Source organism: Manihot esculenta, chromosome 17, assembly GCF_001659605.2.
Source record: "Manihot esculenta cultivar AM560-2 chromosome 17, M.esculenta_v8, whole genome shotgun sequence".
NCBI lineage: Eukaryota > Viridiplantae > Streptophyta > Magnoliopsida > Malpighiales > Euphorbiaceae > Manihot > Manihot esculenta.
The window spans coordinates 6,336,544-6,344,466 of NC_035177.2; the positions used below are offsets into that span (position 1 = coordinate 6,336,544).

Here is a 7,923-nt window from a genome sequence, read left to right on the forward strand (position 1 = left end):
ATTATTTAAATTATTAGAATAATAATATCAATAACAATCAACAAAATATTCTTCAGTATAATTTTTATATGGTTCTTAATTAAGAACTAGAACTAAATAACTAAAAAAATTTGATTTAGCAAGTTTTAATTCCTAGATCATTAGTTCTTTTTATTTTCTACTTTAACTTTATTCTTTACTTTGGTTAATTATCCAAGACCCTAGCTTGGATTTGATTAAAACTTTAATTATATTTATTTTTTTGAAATATATTTGATCTTCTTTTATTTTTTAAAACTAACTCAAACCATTGATACTCACCTTAATTATTACCTTACTAATCTAATTTACATTTATTACTTGTGGCCCTAACCAATACATTTTATGTGAGAAAATATATTTTTTTCTTATTATTGTTGTAATAACAGGAGATGTGTGTGCCAACTCATCAGTAGATTCCATTCACTATTTTAAGAATAAAAAATATTTTTTTATGTCACTAAAAACGATATGCATGCCAACTATTAAGTCGCTGGATCCCACCTATGATGTAATGGTTAACATGAATTTATATCGCTAAGAACTAATTTAATTGATTAGCGATTACTTTAATAACGAAGATTTAATCAATTTAAAATTAATTTTGTCTTATATTTTTTCACTCTCTTTCTCTCTCTCTCAAATTTATCCAATGCGTTTTCTTAATTTAGCCATGAAAGAAATTTATAAGGAAATATGCATGGCTGAGACATCGTAAGAGGTTTTCTTTATTATTTATATTTTTCGAAGCGTGTTAGAGCCTCCTTTTCATGATCCATAAGAAGCAGTGAGATTTTTTTACCATATTATTGTTTTTCTTTCATACTTAAATTTAATTACTTTTTTTATTTTTCTCTCTATTTTTCAATTATTGTTCTAAGGATTGAGACTATTTTAAGAAAAAAATTATTCTTTACCTCTCCTTTTGTATATATTTTTTAGATATTATTTCCTTTTAGTCTAAGCTGAAGATAAAGCATATAGAATGTTTAAAATTATTTTTTGATTTCAAATCTCTGATTCACCATGAAATAAGATATTGTTCATACTTATCAAAGATTTTCTTTCTTTCTTTTTATATTTCTAAGTTTCTTGAAGCATCGCTCTTTTAAAATCTAGGCAAATATTAAAGATTTCTAAATAAAATATATATTAGTTTTCTATGGTAAAAATATACATTCTGATGGCATTCTTATTACTATTCCCTAGGAATTTTTATTTAGCATGTTGTAGTATTATTTAAAATGGCCTTTTTTTTAACTTTTTATTATAATTGTATATATATAAACCTTTTTTTAGTGAATTTTGTAATTGATTTCCCTTTATATATTTCCCTTTATATATTTCCTTTAGACGAAGCAAATATAATACAAATAATTCATTTCTTGAAGTACGCTATCAATAAAATTAAAACAAATGTTGGAGATCTCTTAGATATATTCTATTTCACATTTTTCCCGTTCTTTGATAATAGAAACTTATGAATAAAAGGAATATCCCATCCCATGGATAAGAAGAGTCTAAAATCACACAGGATTTATACTATGTTTGGGATGGCATTCTTGAAGATAAGGTACGGATTCTAAAGTAAAAATGTTATTTTAATACCTTACTTTCCATTACATTCTACTTACTAAAATAACCTCGATTTGCTCTTAATTTTAGTAATTTATATTTTATAGACACACACATATATATATATATATATATATTTGTGTATTTGTAATTTTTGTTGAATTTATGGGACATATAAAACATATTATTTAAACTATTATTGAAATCATAATATCAATAAAAATCAACAAAAAGTAGTTCAATACAATTTTTATATGACTCTTAACAAAGAAACTAGGACTAAATAACTAAATAAATTTGATTCACGAAGATTCAATTCATTCATTATCAATTCTTTTTCAGTTCCAGTTTGACTCTATTTTTTAGTTTAGTTTAATTTAAGACCTACAAGAATTGTTCATCATCATAGCTTCTATTTAATTAAAACTTTAATTGTATTTCTTTAAATATATTTGATTTTCTTTTATTTTTTAAAATCAACTCAAACCATTGATATCCACCTCAACTATTACCTAACTAATATAATTTGTTTTTATTATTGTGGCCCTAACCATCACATTTCATGTGAGCAAACTTTTTGTTTCTTATTACAGTTATAATAACAAGAGATATGGGTGCCAACTAATCAATAGATTCCATTTACTATTTTAACAATAAAAAAGATTTTTTATCTCTAAAATAGGATATGCATGCCAGGTATCGAATGGATCCTAGCCATTGATGTAACGACCAATATAAATTTATATTGCTAAAAACTAATTTAATTGTTTAGAAATTACTTTAATATTGAAGTTTTAATAAATTTAAAAATACTTTTGTTTCTCTCCCTTCTTCTCTCTGAAATTTATCCACTTCGTTCCTTAATTTAGCCATAAAAGGAAGTTTTCGGAGATATGTATGGCCGAGCCTTTGTAAGAGGTTTTTCTTTCTTTTTTATATTTTTTAAAGCGGTTCAGAGCCTTATTTTTACTATCCACGAGAATATATGAGATTTTTTTAACATATTCATATTCTTCTTTCATAATTAATGTTAATGATTTTTTTATTTTCTCTCTATTTTTTCAATTACTAGTTTAAAGATTTAGACCGTTTTAGGATAATTTTATTTTTTTGCCTCCCCTTTCATAAATGTTTTTCTAAATATGATTTGTTTTTAGTCTAAGTAGAAAATAAAAAATATAGAATGTAAAAAACTAATTAGTGTGCATGTACTTTTTGTTGGCTTTTTTTTACTTGCTATTGTTATTGTAGAGGTATAGAGCTTTTCTAAGTAAATTTTTTAAGTTATTGTTATTTATATTTTTCTTTTAGGTGAGAGATGTAAGTATAGTACAAAGGATTCATTTCTTGAAATATTCCATCTTAGAGACATGAAGAGTCTACAAATCCGTGGAGATCTACACTATGTTTGAAATGAAGTTTTTTAAGGTAAGGTATGGATTCTAAAGTAAAAATATTTATTTGAAAAAAATATTTTTTTTTGAAGGAAATAAGGCTTTTGAAATTAAAAAAAAAAAAACTAAACTACTTTTTTAACTCACTAAATTGGTGAATTAAAAATATTTTATTATCTTTCTATTACATTTTACGTACTAAAATAACCTTGATTTACTCTTGATTTTAGTAATTTATATTTTACTAATACAAATTCTGTAATATATGTCTGTATGTATGCAATTTTATGGAACTTATATAAATAAATATGTTTATATATTTGCATACGATTTCGATCCGATTCTTGGCAAAAAACTAAAACAAAAAAACTAAATAAATTTGGTTCAGTACGATTTCATTCCTACATCATTGAGTCAGATTCGGTTTCAATTTGGCTCTATATGATTCTTTACTTTAATTTGATTCAAGACCCACATGAATTGCATAACACTAGCTTTAGTTATTAAAGCTTCAATTATATTTGAATTTTTTTACATAAATATATTTGATTTTTTTTTTCAAACTAAATTAATCCATTGATACTCACATCAGTTATTAAGTTACTAATATAATTTGTACTCATTACTATGACCCTAGCCACTATATTTCATGTGAGTATATATTTTTATTATTATTGCTATGATAAGAAGAGATGTATATGTTAACTAATTAATAAATTTCATTCACCATTTTAATAATGAGTCAGTTTCGATTTCATTCCTACATCATTGAGTCAGTTTCGGTTTTAATTTGGCTCTATATGATTCTTTACTTTAATTTGATTCAAGACCCACATGAATTGCATAACACTAGCTTTAGTTATTAAAACTTCAATTATATTTGAATTTTTTTACATAAATGTATTTGATTTTTTTCAAACTAAATTAATCCATTGATACTCACATGAGTTATTATGTTACTAATCTAATTTGTACTCATTACTATGACCCGCCAACATATTTCATGTGAGTATACATTTTTTTTATTATTGCTATGATAGGAAGAGATGTATATGTTAACTAATTAATAAATTTCATTCACTATTTTAATAATAAAATAGATTTTTTTTATATCACAAATAAAGGATATGCATGCTAACATCAAATCACTAGATCTCATTTATTTATTTAATGACCAACATGGTTTTATATTATTAAGACCTAATTTAAATGTTCGGTGATTACTTTAATAGTAAAGTTCTAATAAATGTTAAAAAAATATTTGATATTTTCTCTACTCTTTCCCCCTCTCTCTTAAATTTATCCCATCATTTCTCTTAATTAGCCATAGAAGAGAGCTTTAGGAAGTATGGTTAGGTCTTGTAAGAGGTTTTTCTTGATATTTATATTTTTGAACCTTGTTAGAGCTTCCTTTTCAAGGTCGATTAGAAGATGTGATTTTATTTAGCATATTCTTATTCTTCTTGTGTAAATAATTTTAATGGCTTTTGATTTTTCTCTCTTTGAAGGGAATTTTATTCTTTACCTCTCCTTTCATATATGTTTTTTGAGATATGATTTTTTTATTTAAAGTCTAAGCCGAAGATAAAGCAAGTAGAATGCACAAAATTCATTTCCCATTTAAGATATTTGATTAATAGTCAAATAAGATATTATTGAGGACTTCCAAAGTGTTTTCTTCTTTTTATATTTCTGCTAGTTGAAGCACCCTTTATTAAACTTAGGCAAATGTTAAAGAATTTTTAATTATATTTTTTTTCATAATAAAAATACAGAGGGTAGGAGGAGTATTTTCATCTCAAGGCCAACAAAAGCCTATAAATTTCTAGAGATTTAAAGTAAAAGTTATATGTCGCCTACCTACGAGGAACTCCAACAACAATCAGTGGAAACCGTCATCCGATCAAGTATATCCTTTTTCTTATCATGTAAGTTTGCCTCATTAATATCAAAGATTTAATTATTGAATTATAGATGTTAAATTCAAAAGAAAAAAGTAGTTGTTTGAGAATTTAATTCAATTGTTTTAATTCAATTTTAGTATTCTTTGGTTAAAATATTGCTATGCTTTTAACTTTTTAGATGAAACTAAACCATTTGATACTCACCTCTATTATTACCATGGTAGTCATTATGAGTTTAATCCTTATACCTCATGCCAACTAAATTTTTTATATTTTTTTATTATTAGTTATATAATTAGAAGAGATGTTCGTGCTGACAATAATTGATTCCATCTAATGATTTAATGAATAGTATGGATTTTTATCATTATAAAAGGATATATGTGCCAACTATTAATAGATCACACCTATTGATTTAATGGTTGAGACAAATTTATATTGCCAAAATCTAATTTAAATGCTTGACATTTATTTAATAATTTTTTTATAAGTTTAAAATACGAGTAACTAAGGCCTTCTAAGGCCTTTTCCTCTTGTTTTATATTTTTTGGGCTTATTATAGTACTTGTTTTCTTTATCTTTATAAAAATTTGATATGTTTGAGAACATTCTTGTGCTTATTGTCTAAGTGTTTTTATTTTAACATATTTATCTATAATTTAAAATAGCATTTGTCATGGTATAGATATAGACATTTTTTAAGTGGATTTTCTATTTGATTTCTTTTTATATATTTCTTTTAGGTGGAAGATGAAGTAAACATAGTGCAAAGAATTCATTTCTTGAAGCATCCCATCATTAAAATCCAAGAAAAAGTTAGAGATTTCTCAAACATATTCATTTTCACTTTTTTCTCCTTTTTTTGATAATAAAATCTTATGAGTAAGAAGAATATTTCATCTTAGATCAAGAAAACACTACAAGAACTAGAGATTTACACTAAATTTGAGATAAAGTTCTTTAAGATAATATATAGATTCTAAAGTAACAATGTTATTTGAGAAGAAGGTTTCTTGAAGGTAATAAGGTTATTGAAAGGTAAGAAAAAAAAATTCTAAAAATCCCACTTTTTTAATTCAACAAATTGGTGAATTATAGATGTTTTAAAATCTTTGACTTGTTCGTTTACAATCTTTGTTAAAGTATACTTATATATTGACCTCTCACTATGAATTTTGACAACAGGCGGTAGAATTTGAACATGAAATAAGAACATCAAATTCTTAACCATTGAGCCATCTTTAGTTGGGAAGCACATCATTTTATTTACCATGTAAGTTTTTTTTTTTTTTTTTGCAATAGATTAAATAATGATTTAAATGATTTTTTTATTTTCATATTTTTTAATATCTATATATAGTTTATATTTATTTTTTACTTTTAGAATTTGATATTTGATGAATGAATGTTGGGCTACTTGAGAAGAAAATCAATCTTTATTGATATAGATTTATTATATATATATATAAAATTTTAAAATTGACTATAAAAAATCTTTTGAAGTTTGATTTACAATATATTTTGATTTTTATAGTTTTAAAATTAACATTTTTTTAATCAATAAAGGGAATCAATTGTTAAATTTGCACACTTAACTTCTTGTATTATAAATGAACTGAATAAAAATTAACACTTTTAATTCTTGAAATAATATATTCATATTTTAATTTTTAATTATCAAATTATCAACTGTTTTTATACTTCAAATCTTATTATTCAAATTAAATTATATTTTGATATTATATAAAATTTCATATAATTGATACTAATTAGCTTAAAATTAAATTTTAATAATTGTTATTATATTTAATTTCTAAATCATTATTAAATAACTATTTTAATCTCTTTTAAAACAAAGCTATTTTAATCTTTTAAAATATTATATTTTTATTGATGATGGTATAATTATTATTTTAAAGAATATTATTTTAAAATTGCAAACACCAAAAAACTATTGAAAGTATATTTTCAAATTTTCTAAAATGAACTAAATGCCTTTTGCCTTAAACAGTAAAATGCATTAATTTAAAATCATGAGATTTTTTTTTTTAAATTTTGTTGTTAGTTAAATTACTAGTAATACATATTATTAGGTTTAAAAGGAATAATTTATATTTAATATAATAGCTAAATGAATCTATAATAGATAAATGAATCAAATGAAAGTTTTTTTTAAAAAAAAAAAAAGAAATTGCAGTTACTAAGATTGTGGAAAAATACCAAATTTTTAAAATCTATAGACTCATGGGCTTCTGTTAAACACAGTTCAAGCTTAGCAATTGAAGAAAATGACCACATTTCAGTTTTAGTAGAGATTTAGATTATTTTCTTTCAGTTTTCATAGATACATTGCAAAAATAAAATATAATTAATGAATGCATATATCAATATAAAAAAAAATTATGCATGCCTCTCCTTAAATTACATTGAAAATTAAGGCCAAATTAAAGGATAGGTTACATACAAAAAGATTCATCTATATTTAAAAAAAAATTATGTTATGCATGTGATAATAATAAAAAATTAGAGAAAGAATTTAGAAACAAAATAATTAAAAAAAATTTAATTACCCTTTTAAATTCAACCAAATTTGTGGGTGATAAAAGTTGGGTTTAATCCAAAGAGAAACCATAACTTCAGTTAGAAGTAGGGACATAGAATTGCATTTGAACTCATCCCATCTTCTCATCATCTATCTTTTCCGGTTTATAATCTCAATTAGTGCCACTGGGAAAAACCTTAAGGTGGTAAATGTAAAGGGCTTCAAAGGAATCGTGAATGAACTTCATATTTTGAAATGCATAATCATGTATGGTTGCAAACTAAGAGAAGTGAACCTCTAAATCTCTAGTGAGAAGATGACCCTAAAGAAATATGGGGAGAGAGTTTGTTAGCTGAAAGAGTTGCTTAGCTGCTTAAGGAATCTGAAAATTTGTATGAAACTAGTCAACATGGATGTATAGTTGAAACTAATTACGAATTAATTATGTTTCTTAATTATCATTATGTTTTAAGTATTAGAAAAATAAGTA

At 23.8% G+C, this 7,923-nt stretch overlaps 1 long non-coding RNA gene across 1 annotated transcript; it reads left to right on the forward strand.

Moving 5' to 3' along the window:
- Positions 1–2,384: 2,384 nt before the first annotated feature.
- On the forward strand, positions 2,385–6,169 carry LOC122722186. The gene is made up of 4 exons (XR_006349150.1): positions 2,385–2,504; positions 2,905–3,021; positions 4,763–4,915; positions 6,077–6,169. It is a non-coding gene; the product is annotated as an uncharacterized LOC122722186 (long non-coding RNA).
- Positions 6,170–7,923: the final 1,754 nt, after the last annotated feature.